This window comes from Micrasema longulum, unplaced genomic scaffold, assembly GCF_059751315.1.
Source record: "Micrasema longulum isolate JH-2025_06_02 unplaced genomic scaffold, ASM5975131v1 h1tg000453l, whole genome shotgun sequence".
Taxonomy (NCBI): Eukaryota; Metazoa; Arthropoda; class Insecta; order Trichoptera; family Brachycentridae; genus Micrasema; species Micrasema longulum.
In genome coordinates, this window is record NW_028277652.1 from 1,643,831 (window position 1) to 1,667,414 (window position 23,584).

Sequence of the window (23,584 nt, forward strand, 5' to 3'; positions counted from 1 at the left end):
CGTGAGTCTTGTAAATTTTAAATATCAATGTGTGTGTTCCAAATCAAATAGAACTTAATATTCTGTTTATATTGTATTTTATAACATTATGTACCTAACTGCTTTAAACCTTTTACTGCATTTCTTTAGCTTAATTTTAACTTTTTTAATTTATTATTATTTTTTTATTATTATTTTTAGTTTTTTAAAAACCAACTTAACTTCTAAACACAGTTATATATTTTATTTTTATACCAACTATACTTCTTAACACTGGTCCTATCTTTAATTTCTTTACATGGTATTTTTTTTAAAATTTATGTTGTTTATATACTTATATTCTTTTTTATACCAACTTAACGTCTAAACACTGTTCTATTTTTCATTGTTTTATATTGTATTTTTTTAAATTTTATGTTGTTTATATACTCATATTTTATAAAACTTCCATGTATGTAAAAGCCTTATGGGCGTGAAAAATTAATAAATTTTTTATTTTTATTTTTGTATTAAGATTCCTTTATAGTAAATAAGTTAAAGTTCGTATAGCGTACATCGAAGAACTGTTACATAAAAGTTATATGTATAACATGACATGAACCAAAAACCGCTGAAAATTAACAATTTTACTCAATAAATGCATGCCTTTTATTTTATTGTGTATTTTATTTAGCAGTCATTTTAATGAACTCGTATGGTTTAACAATAAAAACGCCTAATTTTGGGGCCTTTTTTAGCGACTTTTAACTTATTTCAATAAGTTGCGGTTTCGGCTGGATATCTTGTTTCGGTCGGTCACTAGTTTTATAGTGAAATTCATCCGATTTATTTAATTACGTTTTAATGAATGTAGTGGAAATGTGCAATCGCCGCGTCGTCACTGAATGTATTTACACAACAACGCCCGCCGCTCTCACAAACGATTTTAATGTTTCCTAGCAGATACGTGAGCCAATGCTGAACTCAAACCTTATTAAACAATAAGAGCGATCTTTTTAGTGGCATTTCTCGGAGAAAGGAACTCGTCAAAGGTCGGGAATATCTCTCGACGCGTTTTATTATGAGATCTCCCGCTCGGCATTCTATACCTTCACACCGCATACCGTCCGTCGACTAGGCGGCTTTGAAAAAAAACAGCCCTTGAATTCCTCCGTCTTGTCTGTATACATAATAAAGCTTTTATGTGAATTTGAAAAGCTCTTTTTGTTAATTCCCACTAGCCTCCGTGCCCAGGGTCGTGTGAGTCAAGGACGACCTCTTCGTTAGTATGGTTGAACCGCATCTTCGCGTTTCTTCTTACCCACAGGTGGTAATTAATTGTAATTATTTATGTACACTGCGGACTTGGATATCTATAAGATAAATCTATTTCCAAGTATATCTTGGTGTTACTAAGTGCTTCTCCTTTAAAGTTAAATGGCATGTTATCTTTCTCACTTATATGTGTGGCGTTTGCTTAAAATATTAGCATACTCCGTATTGTTTTAATAACGAATCCGTGATTTGATTATAATAATTGTAATAATCAGCGTTTCAATTATTATTGTTTTCTTTTAAGATTCCAACATCTTTCATCATCATTACATGTTCACTTCCAAGTTGGAGCATCTCTGTCGGCTGCCAGATCCTTCGCATCCTCCCATGTCAGGTCTGCGTCCCGTAGTTCTGACACGAACTGCCGACGAACAGTCAGCATTAAAAGCCCCACCCACGCACCCTAATCTGTTTTAAAGGTCTTGTGGCCTCTTTTTAGGTCCGCACATTCCAAAAACATTTTTTTTAGCTGTAATGAAAGGTAAATTTATTTATGTTTTCAAAAAATGATTTATTTTTAAAAGATTCGCGTATTTTTATTTTTAAAATTTACATTTACATTTACTGCTTTCAATGCCCCGATTGCCGTCAGAGCAACCTATGTATATTAATATACAGTCAATTTGTCTGTCACCCTCAATCAAATTTTTCCAATTCTGACGGCGATGGGGTATGTTAGTTCATTAGCTTGTTAGTAAACCGAAAGAAACAAGTCCGATCGGGAGAACCAGAACCGTTACCACCCCTCCACGAGCCAAATAATTCAAACAGTTTAAGCCCAAAAAAATAAAATCATTGTTCGTAAATTCGCTCTATTCCTAGTACCACCGAACAGTCAGCAGTGGACGTCCAGGACGTGGAGAACCTGATTCCTTGTAAAGTAGCCAAGCGTGGTCAAGGTTCTCAGAAGACATCTGCCGCACATTGCCAAGCCTACCGTATCGCCTCCGCTCGATGACAGTTGTCACCGGAGTTTGCTGCGTCCGTTTTCTTGTTACTTCATGCCTTACAAAGTCAAAACATGATTAATGAAAATTAAAACAGTATTTATGTTCATCTTTATAATTGTCAACCGGCCATGGATATTTTTCTCATCGGCTCCTCGGGTCAAGTTACTCGACTTGTTTATGCTTATTGCATGTATCATTATAAATGAGCTATCATTTCTACACGGAGACCTTCTTTTTTTAAATGTAATAAGCGATTATTTTAAACGTCAACTGATCAAGAACCAACTCACGTCGCGTTCAGCAAAATCACGAAGGTATCAACCAGTTTACCCAACTTGCTTATGGGCCGGTCTGGGCGTAGTGATTTGCGGTTATCTTTTATGTCGAGTAAAAACGCGAAGAAACGCGGATACTGATCGGTGTGATGTGGCGTTTTCAGTGGTATCTTTTTTACTAGAGGTCTGCATATTGCATGAATTTCAGCCGGGCTTTCACTATCGCGGGTCCCGTATTCCCAAGTTAGTTGATCGCGTAATGCCGGTTCTTCCACTTGTACTTTCGATGCGAATTCCGAAGTAAAAATCCATCCATAGACCAGATATTGCGATTTAGTATTGCGTATACTGGGAGCATTCTTTAATATTTATGGGCGTATTTTTAAAACCCAGCGCAAAGTAGGCACCTTGAGACTGACGCAAATTTATGTGTTTAATCAGCTTCTGTAAGTAAATAATATTGTTTTAGTAGCTAGTAGTTATCCTCATTAACGGCTCTTAATAAATAAGAACTTTTTAATGTTTATTAAATATTTCTTATAAAAAAAACTAACTTACTGGTAAACGAAGAAGTATAAAATTTGGAAAATTGTGTTCAGGCGTTGTCTATCAGGTAAATTGGTTCAGCCGGATGAATCTCACCCACATGATAAAGGTTTTAGCTCTTTTACACACAGGCCATGCCTTCGTGGGGTTTTTATGGTGTTAATATAATAGTTTTTTTTTGTATTTGTAACTCATATATACTTATTGTAAAATGCGAAGAAAAAAATATAATAAATATGAAAAAAAAACGTAGGCAGAATGTTACACAGGGTGCAAAGACAAGTCGAAATTCCTGTTAATGCCTAGACTTCCACATTCCCTTCTCAAAAATGTTTTCTCTCTCTGTTGCAACAAATTTAGATCTCAAAAAATTCATTAAATTAAACCTTTTTTTATCCTTGATTGGTATGGCACGCAAAAAGTTGCAATAGATGAAAAAAATCATTAGGTACTCAAATCGAACAATATATATCGGACTATAAAAAAATCGTGAATACACGTTTTCTACAAAATAATACACACGAAAACGAGGTTTTTTAATTTATGTTGATTTATTTTAAGTCACGACATTTAATAGAGGATACATTATAAATATCACTGCGTACTTTTAAATTAGTGTATAACGTGCTCATTTTGTGTGTTTACATTTAAATCCATCCTAAAGTATAATATTATTCGGACATTAATTTGAAGGTGATCAAGAACTGGACACGATCTTTCAACTACCAATTGTTCTTGACATAATATAAAACAAAACCTAACTATGAACATTGTTTTCGTCACCCTTTGGACGTTGTCAATTGCGACAAGAAAAATATGTCTTCAATCCACCCAGTACAACTCAATTTGGTTGATTTTGCGTATAGTGTATAACAGTGGTGGCCAGCATTTTGTATACCATGCGCCAATTTTTTCACATACAAGGCCAGGTGCGCCATACAACTCAAACTTTTTTTACCTTATTACGTTCACGTTTGGGGTTGTAAAATCAAAATAGGAATAGGAACTGCTTCGCTTATGAGAGGAAAATGAATACTTCACGTAATTCAACTAATTAATTTACGTCATAGCGCTTATTTTTAAATAATGGCCACAAGAATGCAATGCGTTAACTGTGATTGTTCAATGCGCCACGTTTGGCGCATGCGCCACGGTTTGGCCACCACTAGTGTATAACGTTTTAAATGAAAACTCCGGAACTCCACGGATCCGTAAAATAGCTCTCACACGAGGACAGGACAATATTGTCCTTTCCCAGCATCGGACCTGTTGTCCTCGTGTGAACAGAAATTTGGAGAACAGGAGTATGGACTGATACATTGTCCTAGAGATATAGGCTATCTCCCCACGACAATGGATTACGCCCTCTTCTAAAAGCGCGATGGCAATAGAATCAAGTTGGGGTAGAGTGGGATTCGAACCACGGACCTTCGGTCCGGAAGTCCGAGACACTAGCCACGGGACCACAACCCGATCTAATTTTTGTTTTAAAACTTTAATTTTTTGTGAACGCTCACGGACAAGACAGTAGCACAATAGTCACTTGCTTTGCGCGTGCGTGTCGCTCCCGAGCGTTTTCTGCCGATAATGTTGGCTGAATAAATTCATTCTTATTACTTAATTGGACATTTTCAATACATCTTGGTATAAAATAAAAAGTATTTTTGGCACTCACTCGTAACGCACGAATGTTTATATTCATTTTTGCAGCGTTTCGCGTGTGAACTATGGCCGCATTTTCGGGGTCTTGTTCTGCGCGGTCGAAGCTGTACACGGTGTTGGGACAGGACAATATATTGTATTGTCCTCGTGTGAACACAGCTTTAATTATTTCATCGGATCTTTAACCGTTTAAACGCCAGACAAATTTAACAGATTTTGGAATGCTTGTGGGAAACTAAAATACTGTCGATAGATATCAGTTTTGCCATAGAATATCATGCGGAATCAAGAGTGGAATGGTTTTTAATTGGTGGTAAAACGTAATTTAGATATGTTAAACTGTACCAGTGCCTCGATTATGAACGCCATCTTCATCTGTATATATCGAGACGGTATACTTAACTTCTGTGCTATCTATATCTTACCTCGGTATGTTCTACCTACTTGTCAAATCGACATCATTTGATCGAAACAAGCCAACGAATGACCGCAAACAATTTATCCGCGTTCCTTACGTCATTAACATTAAAAATAGCTCTTATTTATGTTTTGAATAGGCTTATGTTATAGAAAGTGCCCACTTCAAAGCGATTATAAACTCCAATTAATCCCAATTCAAGCAAAACAAGCTTGCTTAAATATGATTTTCACATGACTTTTAACCATTGCCAAAACGATATGATTAACGATCGTCTGCATTTATCTACTGAGGTAGATCTGAGTGATTACAAGGCCGAATCTCGATACGTTCTCTCAGGAAAAATTATAATAACTAAATGATTTTTTTACAGTGGTAACTTTCTAACGCCTAGATACTCTTATATGTTAATAGAACAGAACCCAACAATATTATTTTCGCATCTGGGCGTTCGTTTTATTAAACTGACAGTTATGTGGGAATTTAATTCGACTTCAAAATTTACTATATCTCTCTCATATTTTTAATAGGCTTTTAAGAAAAAAAAGGCCAACCTCAAAACGATTAAAAAATTTAATAAATCATAATTAAAGAAAAAAATGCTAGTTGGAACAAAATTTTTGACACTTTTAATGCGTAGATAAACGTATCAAGGGGTTCTAGACCCGTTGGCATAAACCGATGTACTTACATAAAAACTTGATGGTGGGGGTATCGGTAGTTTATCTTTGTAGTCGGTCAGGAGACTTTTATCTTCAACTACGACGTCATACTGAAGCCATGTCATTTTAGAGCGTAGTGATGTGTACCGTGACGGACACTTTCCTTTTTTTCATATCGATTTACCTACCCAAAACTTGAAGGTGGGGGGTCGGTAGTATATCTTTGTAATCGCTAGAGGGAATTTATCTTCAACTATACCGTCAAGGTGAAGATATGACGTCTTTATCTTCCCATCATAATCGAGGCCCAGGCGTGAAATATCTCGCTTGTGGTACCTAAAGGGTTAATAATAATATTCATGTATGCGTTAAAAAAATACTTAGTATTTTTTTCTGTCCGCTCGTGCTCCAAATTTATTTCCTCGAAATATTTGTGACGCAACTATCTAATATATTAAAACACCGCCTGGAGCTGGATTTGATAGCTGATATTTCTTACTAATTTACATATCTAATACAATGTATTGCGACAATGACTTAGCCTCAACGAACAATCAATGTAGAAAAAGGTTGATCTAGCTTATTATTAATTTAAAACATTGACATTAGGTATAATTCTTATGACATGTACAAACACGTCACGATAATTTTAAAGGTAGCATATTAAATCTTCTTTTGTATTTTGTACGACCACAAATGGTAAAAATATAATATACATATAGTCAATTGGAGACTTGCGATTTTGGGATACCTCAGGGTACGGTGATAGGTCCACTTCTATTTATTCTCTATGTCAATGACATATTTTGTCAAAATTTAAATTAAAAATTAATATCATATGCCGATGATACGGTTATTTTAGTTGAGGGAGTTAACTGGAACTCAGTAAATTTAGTAGCTAATGACGTTAGAAATAAATTGAAATTATGGTTTGACAAAAATATATTATCTTTAAATACGAAAAAGACAAAAATCATCCCATTTTTAATAACAAAACAAATTTAGATTTAGTAGTAAAAATGATTATTTACCAAAGCAATTGGAACAAAACTAATAGCGATCTAACATGTTCAGTACTTGATAAAATGAAATATCTTGGTGTATACATAGACCAAAACTTAAAATGGAAAGACCATATTAGTGAACTAGTTAAACGAATTAGAAAATGTATATACATATTTATTTTATTAAGGAATATTTTAAAAATCAATAATTTCAAAAGGGCTTATTACTCAATTTTACAATCTTTATTACAATATGGTATTATAGGATGGGGCGGTACATATGGCAATATAATAAACCCTCTTAAAATAGTACAAATATTAATTTTTAAAGTAATAAAGAAACTCTCAACATTCAACACGGAAAGTCTTTTTAAAATATTTAAGGTTCATACAGTAGACACTCTTTATAAAATAAATTCTATTATACAAATATATAAAAAAGAAAAAAATAAAAGAATTTGAGATGAATAAGTCACACAGATACCAACATAATATTAAAATTTCTAAATTCCACACAAGTCATGGTCAAAATAACTTTGTCTTCAAAGGTGTGAAAAATTATAATAATCTTCCCAATGAACTAGAATCTATTTAAAATAATAAATCAATAAATCAATTTAAAGTAAACCATTTTTTGAACAGGTGTAAAAACTACATTAAATTTTAATTAGTAAGAATGTATTATTGTTTTATGTTATTTTCTTCATGTATCCTATGTTTTTATTTTTTTCTCGTGTTCTCGTATATTTAAAATTATAAATAAACAACTACAACAGTGTAAGTCACTCTCCAAGCACAACAGTTTCTCTGTCTCTTTTTTTGGAGAGTTACAGTGATAACATTTACTAGATGTATTAAAGTAGATCTTATAGAATTTTTTAAAAACATGTACCTTTTATGAAATGTATCAATAAAAAAAAAAAAATTACATATAGCAAAAGTTTTTTATCTAGCAGCATCTTTAATGAAAACTAAATTATGGTTTTCTGTTTCATAAAATAACATAAAAACTCGTTTATTTTTTGGAATGTTTTCATCGAAATAAGCGGCGGACCGAGAGTTTACTCCTGTGGATAACCACACATGATATAATCTGCAAGATAATAAAATGTTCTTATAGATAGGTGCTTTATTTGTTTCTTTTTTGTTTTATTTACTTTAGTGTTGTCTTAACGTTGCAGATGTTGTAAACAAGACACGCTCACCAGTAGATCATTATGTGAACCAAGGCGATAAAAATTGTACACAAAATTGCATCGGGGAACATACTAGACGATGATATAACAGAAACCTAAAATGCTGACATAAAAAAATATAACACGGTTCAGAATAGCACCGTAGGCAACAACAACACTACTACATTAAAAGGACAAATCCAAGACAGGCAAAAATACTGAACAACGTACTTAAACTCTACAATGACTTACCTGGCTATCTGAAAAATTACACCGAAGATAAATTTAAAATCAACATAAAGAAGTTCGTGAAAACTTCACCAACTAGACGAGACATACGAGTGCGAGTAACATGACTTGACATATGATGTGATTATATAATATTATACATAAATAACCACGAAGGGTTTTTTTAAATTACGAATAATTTAAATTTTACATCAAGTGTTTACAAAAACTAATGTAAGTGAATATTAGTATAGAACCACTTATCGGCTTTTTATGTCTACCGGTTCCGAGACGCACCCGTCTCTTAGTCAGGCCATTCACTAATCTAACATGCAAATACTTAGATATAAATTGACCTTCATCATCACCGTAGTAGACATTTTATTTATGGAAAAATACAAAAATTACATGCTGAGTTATAGGGCGGGATGCAAAACACCACCGCGTCCGAACATGCACTAAAAATTCGGCTTGGAGTATTTAGTGGCAGGTTGGAGAATCGGTACGGGGTTTTGATGGGAAGGGGTAGAGGTTTGGGAAGGGGAGGGGGTCGGAGGTTGAAATTTACCCGATGGGTTAAATTTTTTAATGAATAGGAAATACATTTGATACTTTATTAGGGAATATTATTTTATTTTGGTGGAGGTGAAAGAGCATTTTTGTGTTAAAGTAGTGAGTATTCTGACGAAAAGACGGGGACGACCCGAAATTGTTAGATATAAAATTCCATAATTAGTTATAACTCACATTAGTTAAAATGTTTGACTACACAGTTAAGGCTTTAAACATAAATATCAAGTTCACAACATTATATCTTTAATGACGATGCGACGGTACTGTTATGTTTTACTTGTGTACTATCTATGTTGTCTTGTTTGTTTTAAATACATAAATACTATAAAACTCATACATCACTTCAGATCAGTTTTTAGTAATGCGTATAGTTGGATTTGCTAATATCTTGCTAATGATAGCAATTAGCAAAAGCGTAGCAGTGGTATGCATTGTTCTATGATAAATTGGCCATTTTCCAGTTCACCGTGTTTTACTTCCTGAACACACCCCTACACACCCGAACCATTATTCTCATTCCTTAGTCCTACCCTGTCCATGCTAATTTCACACCAATAAATTTTGCTATCATCATTTTAGGCTTTTGCGTAGTTTCGTAACACAAAATGCTCACGCATACCTTTCAAATTAAAAATTAATTTGCATTATTATACCTTGTTAATATATTCAGGGGAATAAAAAACCATTTTACACAACGAAACTAATTTTATGGGTATCACATAGGTTTAATAGTATTCACAAAACTTGTATCGTCTAACACTTAAGTTATTTAAATAATTTAATATAATTATATGCATGAAGTATGAACATAGATATACCGGTATTTTGATACGCTTCAATTATCTGTGTAGAATATGTTTAATTTACTATTTTTGCAGTTCTTTGTTTTAAATCCTGACTAGCTAGGAATGTTCTGTGTTAAGACAGAAACTTTTCTCTTGCATGTGTTTTTTTCTTTAGGTAATGATAAAATAATTCAAATCAATACTAAAAAATTAAACATCAATTACAAAATATAAATAAATAAAATAAACAATATAAAATAACTAGGTTTAATTAAAACAAACAAAACATTATGTCGATGAAGCAATTCATATTAATTTTAATATGATATGATACTTCAGCAAAACAATGAAATTGAATCTGTGGGTATTTGAAACGTATGGCATAAATTTTGCCCGCTGTTTGTTACAAAGACTAATGGCTACGACTTATTTTAAAAATAATGAAAAGTCATCAAAATTTTTACGCTTCAGATTTTTATTTTTAATATTTGAATTTGTTAAATCCCAGAAATAATTTAATACAAACGTATGTATTCAAACTTTTTTTTCTGAATTATGTAAAATTGAAGATGATGTATAAATATAAATAAATAATAATTTAATCATATTATTTATTGTTTCAGCATTTACTTTGTGGAAAAACATTTTGAATTTATTAAAAATAAAACACTGTAAATTTACCACACAAAAGTTTAATATATTATAACACGACTAGTTTCGGGTAATCAGTATTACCCATCCTCAGGTGTAAATATAAACTAAACTAAAATACATACACGGATTAATACTTAGGTACTGATAGGGTCGGTGGAAGGGGGAAGGTAATGTGAGGTGGAGGGGGTGGGGTTTTCCAAATTAGGGGGATTTTGATAGCAGGTGTGATGCATTTTGAAATATAATATTATTAATTAAAGTTTTCTCTGAATTTTATTTTTTTTGTATTTCAATATTTTCTAAGTTGTTCATTATGATACCTTTATTTATGACCGTATGCAAAAGTTTAATTTTATGTGAATGAAACGAATGGTTTGTATCCATAATATGGTTAGGGAATTCAGAAAAACTATTACTAGGAAGTCCACGGCGGTGTTCGTTAATTCTAAATTTTAAATTTCTCTCAGTTTGGCCGATATATTTGCTGTTACAATCTCCACCCGACCCTATCAGTACCTAAGTATTAATCTGTGCATGTATTTTAGTTTAGTTTATATTTACACCTGAGGATGGGTAATACTGATTACCCGAAACTAGTCGTGTTACAATATATTAAACTCTTGTGTGGTAAATTTACAAAGTGTTTTATTTTAAATAAGTTCAATAATTTAATCTATTCAATTTAATTCACGTTATTAAATTGAAAAGTTGCATGAGTTTTTTTTAGGCGTAATTTTAAATTTATATTATTACAAAAAAATTTATATATATTTCTGTGTTTTTAGCGCATCATTAGTTTTATTGTAATATTATGCATATTAATTGCCTTATTTTCATGAAGTAAATGGACATGGTTTTTTTACACGCAATATTTAAATTCAAAACCAAGGGCAGCTTTTGGCACTCCTTTCCAGAAAATTCGTCAAATTGCCATATCAAGTCTTGAAACTGTATTTTTATTGCATATTTTCAACTAGGTACCCAAACGTGATTTTTACAGTTTGAACTGTGCGTAGGGGAGGGTGGGGCATGATGGGGCCTTTAAGGTTATACGTCAATAAAACGCGTTTCTTTTTTTAAATCCTTTAAAAAAAGAATTTTTATAAACTTTGATCTTTAATCTAACAAACGTGTTACAAAAAAACTAAAAATAAGATAAAAAAAACTACTGAAATAAATCAATTCAAAACAGTCGTAATTATCCCGTCTTGCCCCACTGGTGGGGAAAGATGGGGTACCGCCTACTGCGGTTCGCAACTAGGACAGACAAGAATGGCGTCTTGGTTTTTTTCGTCTACTCCAGCGCATGAACAGTGTGCCCAGCTCTGGCACATTTGACACGCTATCCAGCCTTTATTTGACTCAACGTATGACCCTCTACAAAACAGGCACTGTGTATCATCTTCATCATTTATGGAAGAAGAGTTACGTCTTGATCGTTTCGATGGCTACTTCATTTTCATTAAAAACTGTATGTTTAGGACCCAAAAGAACCTTCACGTTATCTATCTTGTTATTATTTTGCCTGGCCAACATAACTTTTCGCTCCAAAGTAGTTTGAGGAATTGAATAAAATCTTGCAGCTAGTTTATATCCTTTTCTCCCTTCTAAAATGTCTTCTTTATCTCGATTCGTGCATTCCTTTGACCGACTCCCCCTCTTGATCTTTTAAACGTAGTTTCGGACCACATTCTGCTTAACAAAGAAAATAAAAACTGTTGCTACATTGTATTCAAGCAATGAGGTAAGATGGGGTACCGATACCCTGTCTTACCCCTTTTACTATGCTTGTTAACAACGCTTATTGTTTACGAAATACAATTTCTCTGGAAATAATTGATGAACTTACTGTAAATTACAATACTTTGAGCTTGTAAAGCGACCATCAGCCAGTTAAAATCACGATAGGCTTCCTTTAATGTCACAAGCAGCAAAACTCGATAAAATAACATAAAATTAGCGAAAAACACGTTTAGTATCGCTGCGTATCGGAGCGTGCACATATGTCCGCTGCAATTTCATCATTGGTGGGGGGTCTAAGAAGAGCATCAAATGGTGTAATGTGCTCGGAGCTACTCGGCAGATTTCGGCTTTTATCGCAGGGCCCCATCTTGCCCCACTACCCCATCATGCCCCACCTTCCCCTATTCGTTTGTCTTCTTTTCAAATGTTCCTGTTATGTTTTAATATCACGTTCTGTTAATAAAAACATTCTTATCAGCACTTATTTTACTGTTTCGCATCAGTTGTGTTTAAAATGTTTTGTGTAGGAAGGTGTGCGTGAAATACTGACCCACAAACAAATCATGTGCCTACACATTACCTTGTTGACTTTACTATGGATACATTTCTCATTTATTTTATTCCGCAAATCGATCATGAATGATCGCTAAATTTGATCATTTAATTCAAACATTCGACTTTGAGACTGGCACTGTTAGTTGACTATATGTTAACACTATAATCTAAATACTTAATAATTCACAAATATCTACAAATAATATTTAACATATTACAACAGAGATGAAGAACATTTAAGAGAAGGTAATATAGAAGTCCAGGCATCTACAGGGCTTATGACCTGTCAATGGCTGGTTTAAGTGGCCACTTTACACACTGTGTAACATTCACCATTCTGCCTATATTTGAACATCTATATTCCTTCAATTCTTTCATCTGTTGATGTTTGTGAAGTTAAAGAGCTGAAACCTTTATTTATGCGGGTGAGATTCATCTAATTGAATTATTTCACATACATACTAGGCAACGCCCGAAAATATCATTTTTTCAATTTCTATACCTACTTCTTCATGGACCAGGTAATTTATCAACAATATTTTGAGTTTGTCGTCCTTGTCTACGAAAATTTGGACAAACTCAAAATATTGTAAATAATATTTAATAAAAAGCACCTATGCAAATAAAAATTAATTTATCTTCCAATAAACAAAAACAAAAAGTTAATAAGACGCACGGGTATAATTATTTTTTCCTATGACATTAAGTCAGCCATATTTTGCATACAATTTCAGTTTTTTTTTTAAAGTATTTTATTGGCCAACACGCGTAATACTTTGGTCACATTACGTGACAAAACATGTTAATAATTTATTGGTATAAATATTAAATAATTTTCTTGACGCAAATTAGTTTACTTGAAATATTTCCAGTACTAAATTTACCATAATTAATTGTCCCCAATAAACAACTTACCATTTCTTAAAATTGACGCATTATCATAATGATTTTTTCGAATACCTATCAGTAAACAGCGAGCATAATTTTATTATAAAAATGCAGTGTTTAAGTCATTCAAGCCAACCGGTTATATAAAAAACTTGTTATTTCGTAGTGTGATTATACCTACTGAAGCAAAATGTCGCAAAGCCTCTCCGCCAGTTTTGGCATTCAACAACCAGAGGCGATATTAATTATACAACATTAGCCCCTTCCACCCTTAACCTACATTTATTTATAGTTTCATATTATCTTGCAGAATGTTGCCATTCGTTCTCTGAATTCTCTTGAGCCATTTTCTCGCTCTTCCAGACTCAAATTTGAATCCCCCCCAGATTAAAATTTCCCGCCATTTTATTCTGTAAGTACTGTAAGATTTTCAAACTTTTTTTTTTTTTATGCCGTACTGTGTATACTATTGTTGTATTTAAAAAAATATATATTAATCCACATTATAAATGCACTACAGTTTTTTGTAGGTCAGTCAGTTGGTACATTTATGATGTTCGTTTAATTAACATTTTAACCTTTTATTTTAATTGTATCCTACAACAATACAATAATATTCTATAGTATTAAAATCTATAAGTAATATTATATTTTTTACGTTTCGAATTACTATACCTACTGTATCTCTTAATTTATATATTATTTTAAACAATATTCTAATTCTGTTTCTTAAAATATTATGCGATCTTCTTGTTGTGTTTCTTCAAAAGTATTTTGTTTGTAAAAATTTAAAAACCCTATAGGCGTGAAAAAATATTCATATTACAAAAAAAATAAATAGATGTATAAAAACTTCGCTCCCATACATTAGAGTTGGCACTAAAACTTGCCTCCTGCGATAAGTCGTTTGCCAAAGTAGATTTCAGTGCATTGTTCACCCTGTTCCCGGCACTCACCCTCCTTTCAAAATCTTTCTCACTCTTTTCATCCCGAGTAAACATACTTACCAGATACACTGATTCTTCTACCTGATTCAGAATATCTCCGTTCACACTGATCTCACATTTAGTTACATTTTCATCCCTTTCAAAAACCATCTCTTTCGATTTATCAACATTCATGAGCAGATCGTTTTTCTTGCATACATCGTAGATTTTTGTTACCAAGAATCGCGGTTTTCTTTGCTGCTAGCAAGAAGCACGGCATCATCAGCATACAGATAACAGTTAACAGTTATACTTCTCATTTTTGCTCTGATTCTTAAATCTTTCAGTTCTTTCATACAGTTATCAATGTACATGTTGAACAACCACGGTGACATTACACATACCTGTTTGACTCCTTTTGGAAAGTTAAACCACGATTCGAATGACTCATTCACCCATTAAAAAACTTAAAAATCGTTTTTCGATTTTTTTTCCACCGCTCTTTTTACAATTATTGAAGTTTGTATATGTTTTAATTGATTTCATCCGTCGATCTGCATTGTAAGAAATGTTTTTTTCTCCAAGTTAAATAAAATCCCGATTAGCTGGTTTTTTTTCTTCCTAGTAAAAAATCTTTTCATTTGTGTGTTTCTAGTTTCCGTCGACACCAACAGGTGTAATTTCTAAATTAATAAGTTTACTTGTTCCATTCGATATCGTTTTCTGTAAAGAAAGGGTTGTTTAATCGGCATTGTCCGGTCGTTTTTTTTAATTTTTTTTATTGTAAGCGAAGAAAAAAAAATTGTGTTTAGTTTTGTTTGTACTTTTCGGAATGAATTACCATATTTAGTTTTAATTTAAATTGTTAATATATACTTTTAGTTTTTTACTGATTTAATTTTTAAGATCCTCATGACTTTTTAACTGGTTTTAACTATGTATTTATTTTTTAAATTTTTATTACATCTTTTACTTTATTTTTTAATATGCTGTTTTTTTTTTTCTTTCTTTAAATATGCTTTTTGCTATACAACATACATTCATTTTTTTATTATGACTTTAAATATGTTTCTTACTATGTATTCTGTTTTTATTTCGCATTTTACTGAGTTTCAAAATATTTTTATAGACATATTTATATATTTTCATGGTTTTTTTTACTATGTTTTCACTGCATTTATTACTTTGTTTTTATAATTTATTTTTTTGCTACGTTTTTTTTACTACATTTTTACTATGTTTTTACTACATTTTTACTATGTTTTTACTACAATTTTACTATGTTTTTATTACATTTTACTATGTTTTTACTACATTTTTTACCATGTTTTTACTCCATTTTTTACTTCGTTTTTCACTTTGTCCTGTATCTTTATAACTGTTTCTATAAATTGATTACTGTTTTTTATATTTTTTGACTGTTTTAGAACGGGGTAAAATAACCTTAGTTAGACAGTCAAAGCAACTTTACATAAATTATAATTTTGTGTATGTAATATAATGATAATAAATAAATAAATAAATAAATATACTCTATTTAAACGGAGCCATTCCTAGAATTTATCTTTCAATTTGTTGGATTTTTATCCTATGTATGTAATATTATTCGACACTACGCACTTCTTACAAATGGGTTGGCATTATTCGTCTCAGTAGGAACAGAACCAATAAAGAACACGGCCAGCTTTAAGGCTTAGCAACACTTAGCTTTATGTCTAGTACCTGTTTTGAAAACAAATTTTTATAATGTCAACACATTATTAGTTAAACTTCTAGAGCCTTCGGAGTGGGTGGAACATGTAACATGAAGACTCATAACGAGCACTTAGCGCTTTACATTTCTGCTAAATGTTTTGTATACTCCGATACATTCCAATGAATATAACACGGTGATTATCAATATTTTTCAATTAGTTTAAATCAGGTATTATCATCATGATTTCCTTATCCGCACCCAGTGGCGCGCATTTTTACTCCAATGCAGCGTATCTAGTGCAGAGCGGCTTTCCCATCTAGCAAAATAAAATAAAAAGTGTAACTATAATAACCAAATACAAAATACTTGTGTATACAAGAAACATAAAACAAAATATTTCAAACATGGAAAAAAATCATCATAAACACTTGCACCTTTAAGGTCCAAGCATTTGAGTAAATACTACATTATGTAATAGAACAAATAATTTTGTATCTCTATTAAAATATACAATTACACGGTTAATTATTATTAATTCATGATGTTTATCAATAACTAAGCGTTACTAATTGCGTGGTCAAATTAGTATCTGCCTTCACTAATTATAGTTTTTATGAGGACAACTATACATCGTGTGTTTGCATATAACCTTGTCATATTTTGACTGTTTCTATATTCCTTACGCGATAATTAAAAATTCAAATATTCGTTTAGTGCGTTTATTATGATTAATGGTTTTATTAACATAATTTTGTGACTTTGTATGTTATTCATATTTTTTTTTACTTAAAATAATCAAAACATTTTGCGTTTTTTTCAAAGCCCATTGTCTATATTGATTATTTATCAAGGACAACTTACTGATCGATATGGTTTACATCCACACGAGTAAAAGCAAGTCGATAATAAATTTGTTTCACATAGAAAACTGTCTAATTAATTTTCGTATTTTTCTCAAAGTGGACAAATCGGATTGCAGTAAAAAAGTTATACCTATAGAAGCAACCCCCTATTACATTTTAACGAAAACAGTGAAAACAGTGTGTACTTATACTTGTTTAAGTACTATCGGCCTTAATGTTTTATTTTCAGAATGTTATGACCAAAACAAATCGTTTGAAAAAGTAGTAATAAAATAATTGATTATTTTACAGTTGATAAAATAAATATTCCGAACAATAAATATTTAAATCCACCGTTGAATAATCACATAAAGAGAATAACATGAGGATTGCATGTCAATATCCTTTAATTTTTTAAATAAGTATTATCTTATGCAACATTTTACATAATATTTCCAAGGAGTTTTTGACAAAATCGTTTAGGGATGGACGAATCACAATTTATTTGAAGACGTATTCAATGTTGTGTATACTGGACATATGTATGTATAAGAACATAAACACTTTTTATTGTAATTTGTGTTGTGATATTTTTTTTCCATTTGTTTAAAAAAAAATACAGTTAAAACCTGAATTCCGTTGAGAGTTGAGAGGCCGAGAGCTGAATGTTAATTTTCATTATTGGACGTTATGGTTTAAGCTTTAAGCTCTACCGTTTTTGGCAGATTCAGTTTTATTTGTTTACCAATAAATTGAATGATAATTATAAGTAATTATTTTACCATAAAAATGTATAAGTAAAACATTTTAAAAAGATATGAAACATGTAAGCGCAATTTGGATGGTTAATAATACAAAAATAAAACGTTATTGTACCATAAAACCGTAAAAGTTTATTATTTTTTGTAACCGTACAAGTCACAGTTTATTATTTGTAACCTTACAAGTCACACATTTGTAATACCTGCCCATATTCTTCGTAAGCTTAAAGCTCCCACGCGCTTTATATAGCTGGGCTTGAGTCGTATAAAACATTAATTATTCTATTACAACTCATTACCGCGGTAGCTTGTCTAAGCTTTTATGGATTGAACATTCTTTTTATATGGTCACTAGTAAATTTATAAAACGTTTCTTATGGATTTAAAAGTGAAAACCTTATTGAATAGGTACTTACGTATGTGGTAGACAACTCCTGTTTAATTTTTGCCTGATTTATAAAACCTGACACTCGATTTTGAATATGATTGTTATCGATAAAACTGGCTGTTTGGATACATATTATTTTAACAAATAATTTACGTACTAGAAAATTCCTACTCGAAACTGGTATCGTTTGTACAGTATTTTTTAATCTAGGCTCTCGAAGTCAAAATGATATGGAGTTTATAATAACATAAATAAAATTACTTTGTTTTTAACCAGTTTTTTTTTTCTACTGACCGGTTTTAAAGCTTTACAAGTTTATTTTATAGTAACCGGTCGATAGAAAAAATAAGAAATAAGTGGTTAAAAACAAATGTCTTCTATTTATTTTATTATAATGAACAACCACAAAGTTAGAGCCACAAATATAAAATTTATATAGATATGAGTTTAATTTTGTTATATAAGTATTATACAATGGTCTTTTTTTATTTTTTTCGAAATGTTTGTCTAGGGGTTAACATTAGAAGTGCTACTTTAGATTATGGTTAAAATGAATAATGCATATGCATCGGAAAGTACTGCTAAATAACCACTACATGCAATTTATGGCAACGAATGTCTATGTTGACATCTGTTATAAAAGTATTGAGATATTTCGTTTAAAAGGTGCGTAACATCATAAAGGTAATAGTGTATTTTATACAAATAATGTTAGTGACACCGACATTATCACATTATACATTCCACAGTTTTATTAAGTCCGTCGAATACATCCTAAATATAACTTGTACTTTACTTAAACACGTGATTTCAACTTCTGATGAATTGTTGTGATTTTCTTATTATAAATACAAATGTTACTTTGTTGACCTCAACATGTTTGTTCCAATCGTTCCAATTAACTAACATCGCGTGCGTAAACAAAAAAGGCTTGGAACGCGCCTTGCGAATTTATTAGTTAGTGTTTTTACAAGACAAGCGTTGCGTTGTTCCAATAAACGACAGTATAAGACCATGAACCAATGTGCTAAGCCTAAGTTGCATAAGTCCTGAAATAGCAACTGCAGCAAAGCCAGGGTTAACTTTTGGCATTGCACGAAAATATATTAGTTGTTAGTAATCATATAAAATGTAGAATAAATATATTTGATATATTTTATTCAAAACTTTGTCATTTATTTCCTTTTTTGAACTACTTTTTTTATGTTTTTGTTTATTTGTTTATTTTTCCATACATATATTATTTACATAGAAATATAATTACAAAAATACAATTTAGAGAAATACATCTTAAAATTTAGCTATAACATAGATGGGAAAAAATGCTCACAAAGACTTCAGCGTCTGAGCGTGGGCCATTCCTTTTTTTAATTATTAAAAAGTTTTTAACATAAAAATATGGTATGACATAACCATGAGAAGAAAAGAAAATAAAAACCAAATTAACATATGCTGATATTACGAAAACATGATTTATTTGTAGTATGCATTTAAAAAAAAAATAATGTGTCCTATCTGTTTCTTCCATGCTAACCCAAGACCTAAAACCTACTTTAAACTGTACCAGTGATTTCATGTTTTGTAGTTCCTTAGCTAGAAGATTGAAGAATCTTGGACCAACATGTAAGGAGCGCCTCTGTGCAAACTTAGTTTTGCATCCTGGAACCGACAGTACACTATCAGATCTATTACTAATACGATTAAAATTATTACCAAACAATTCCCTTTTCAAGTAAACATATTTCAGGCACTGACATAAATATAATTTTCTAAAACTAAGTAGTCCACTCTCTACGTATAATTTATTACTAGGAAATAGTCTATGTTTTTTGTAAATCATCTTAATTATATTTTTTAATTAAACATGTATCACTACCACGTTATTCTCCTGTCTCTATTCTTTATAGGCATTTTAAGGGTAATCTCGTCAACAGAATCCACCCTTTTTCCTTTTTTATCCTAATCTTTTATCCCAATATTTTCTTATCCTTTTAATCCCTCTTAACGCTTTGGGAACGAAATCATTATTATATAATTTAACTCTGTCGTATGATTTTTTAAAAATATTTTTTTATACTCATACATATTTTTATTCTGTTCATTAGTATTTCTACAAAAAGTATTATATGGTCGTTAAAAACTTTAATTGGACTCATACATTATACTATAATATGAATTGTTAATAATAATAATAAAAATAACTCGATAAAAATCCGGCGATTACTTTTTCGTCAAAATAAAAATAAAAGCACTTTTTTTAATCATTTATATTTTATTTCATCACCGCCGGATTTCCAAGGTAGGTACTTCGTGCTCCCCGGGGTATAATTTACATAGAAATTAATAAAATCTTATTTTATAATTTAAACAAAAACAAAAACAAACCATCACGCTGTTTCTCCGTAAGGGTAGGCAGAAAGGATAGAACGCCACATCACTCTATCTTTGCATGCAAATCTCATTTCCTCTTCATTCATGCATCTTCTCATGCACGCGCGCCGATTACTCCGACTTTTAGCGTGTCCATCTTCAAGTATTTGTTGGATTTGGTCAATTCATGTCTTTCTCGGTCCTCCTCTATTTCGGCATCCATCAACATTCGCACTGTAAATATTTTAGCCGTTCTTTCGCTGTCTATTCGCTCCACACGTCCACACCAAAGCAGAGCTCCTTTCTTGCTTTAATGTTAACAAAGTCTACCGAAATCTAATTCAGATGGAGATTATAAATCAAATCTTTAATTCAAGTGTTGTTTTGTGATTGAGGAGGTAGGTAGTGAGTGGTGAGGGGGGTTGAAGTTCCATCATTTGCGCTTGTTTTCAGCAAATTAGACAGCTGTGGTCCATAGGAAATATGTTTTTAAGTGTAACTGGTTAAATACAACAATTCATATAATGTTGTTTTAATGAGTTTAAATACCTACGTATTTTCTTTTGTGGCTTTTCTTTTATCAAGTTCTTGGCTATCTTATCCCGGTGAACCCAATGATTGTCAATTAGGATGTCTAAAAAATAAAGTATTCAAAAATAATAAGTAAATTTATCATACTGGGTAGAGCAATTGGGAATAATTATGTGATCATTACTTTAGACAAAAACAATTCACTTCAATCACAATATCAAGTTTTTTTTCACATTTTTAAAGTAATAAAGCTCTATGAAATACTGTACAGTAAGAAAAAAAAATTGTTAATTATTAGGAGCATTTGTAATTTTGAAATCCCGCAAAAACGGTATTTTCATTGGCCGCGCCCCTAAAACGTCACGATTCATGTTTATTTGCCCATTCAAATTTGTTTAGAACATTGTCGCGAATCTTGACGTCACAACTACCAAGGCCAAACATGTTGCGTTTTTCTAACTACGTATTTTTATTAAATTTCTTTTTTATATTCATGTATGAAAACATTTCTCCACAATATCCATATTGATTTCGAAAATAAAATTAATTATTCTAAATCCATTTCATGTATTTTTTATATGTATTCGTGGAATGTGATATTTCCCTATTACATACTTTTATAGTTTTGAATTATTTACTCTTACTGTTTTTTTATTAATACATTTTATTTACCAGTCTTTATTATGTCGCGAAAACGTTGAAACCGGGCACTGTTTTTTTTTAAGTTTGTGTATTTAAGTATCGTGTGGAGTTCCATCGTCTCTGCCTACCACTAAGATGAAATATCATGATGATTTCTTTATTTGTACTTACTTTAAATTAAAATTTCCGTTATCGAAGATTTACGCTTTATCATATTTTTAAAAATATGTACACATAATATGAATGCATGCTTTTAAAAGCTTTAGTGTGGAACGTCTTGATTAAGCAAGATTCTCCAAAAAGCTTTGATAGTTACACTGTTAGAATTTTAAATGTTTCATTAATAGATACTAGTCACGTCAGACAGAAGTTGTATGTGGACTAAATTTATTTCGAAGATTCATTTCGTCTGCCTACCACCTATCATGATTTGAATATACAATTCTTATTATACTACGTGTTTTTTTAATGCGCTCCAAATGAAATGCAGAAATGGGTCTAATCCATACAATCGAAAAAATCGATATTTATTTTATTTTAATTTATTACATAATAAAGTATTTAATGGCAGGTAAACGGACTAACCAGTACGCCACGAGGCCTACTATTCTTCACTCAATTTGCTTTTTCAGAATTTTTAAGTACCTGAATGTACCCACTAAATTCACCCTATTTTACCATGTCATGTGGATTTACACGATGCGTTTGAAACGGGCCGCGGGCAATTAACGACAAAATGTATTTTAGTGCTGTAACAATATATTGTAGATGAGTTTTTTTTATACGCAAAACCCATACTTACAAGTCAAGTGTTCTATAGAACAAGAAAAATAATCCCTTGCCCGATGTGAGATATTTGTTGGGTGTTTTTACTTTTTACCTCGGTATTTTACAGTCCCTGAGCCGCGATTATGAGCACTATTTTCATCCGTTCATATCGAGACGGTATAAACAAACATCGATATTTATGTACGAAAATGTGTATATTTGTATGAAAATTCAAAGTATCTTCTTCGGTAACCTGTAATTGAACATGCTTAGAAAAAAAAAACATTATATTTTTCTGGCCTGAATCTAAAGCACAAGACTGTTCATATTGCTTTTATGTACCAAAATCAGTGCCCTATGTACCACTGGATCCGGATAGATACATTTTATAATTAGGATACCAGAGCTATGAAGTTTGATCAAAATGTCGAGTATAATACGTATCCTACATAATAAAGTAGACTCTTTTAACCTACTCTCCAAAATTAATCTTAATGTCCCTTTTCGTGTGGCAAGAAATAAGTATTTATTCCATCTGCCAGTCTGTAGCACTAACTATGCACAACACTCTTTCCTCTATCGTTCTTGCTCTAACTATAATGTTTTTTTTCATCAATTGACATATTTTACAAACCCCTTAATTTATTTAAAAATAAATAAAGACTTATTATTTCTGGCTGCGATACGATCGCACTTACTATTTAATGATGCACCCTCCTGAACACATACACATAAACACACATCTACACTTACTCTCATAAAAATACACATAAACACATCCTTTTGTTGTAACACAATTTAATAATATGTATGATTTTTATTTAGAAACTTTGCTGGTATGTCTTTAAACTGTATTTTTTAAATAAATGTTATTATATCATTGTCGACTGTTTGTTTCTTTAAAATAAATAAATATGATGGAGAGATATGCACTAAAAAATTACTAGCTATGTCGAGTTTTCTTTGCCTTTAATATTATACGTATTTTGCTTATATACCGGAAGATTAAGAAAAAGTCAATATACGCAAACGACTCTTAAACTATCTTATCGGCCTTCTTGTCAATAAATTATACAAACACTATCCTTCCTTAGTCGCTATCTCGGAAAATTTCCGTATTCTGTTCTTGTTTTTCTAGTAAACTGTTTCATAGCCTTAATATCTATTCAAGTGCATCCTATCACGTAGACTGCTTGTCAATTTCATTTGCGAGGCAATCAATCTTCGCGGCGCTTATATTGTCCTTTTC

General features: G+C 31.5%; 1 protein-coding gene and 1 long non-coding RNA gene across 4 annotated transcripts in view; one reads left to right on the forward strand and one right to left on the reverse strand.

Annotated features, from left to right (window-relative positions):
• Positions 1-23,584, forward strand: part of LOC148281489 (uncharacterized) — a 163,909-nt gene that overhangs the window by 97,543 nt on the left and 42,782 nt on the right. The window lies entirely within an intron of this gene.
• Positions 15,837-23,278, reverse strand: LOC148281490 (uncharacterized). Its single transcript, XR_015822344.1, has 2 exons — positions 23,089-23,278; positions 15,837-16,349 (listed from the first exon to the last, which is right to left on the reverse strand). It is a non-coding gene; the product is annotated as an uncharacterized LOC148281490 (long non-coding RNA).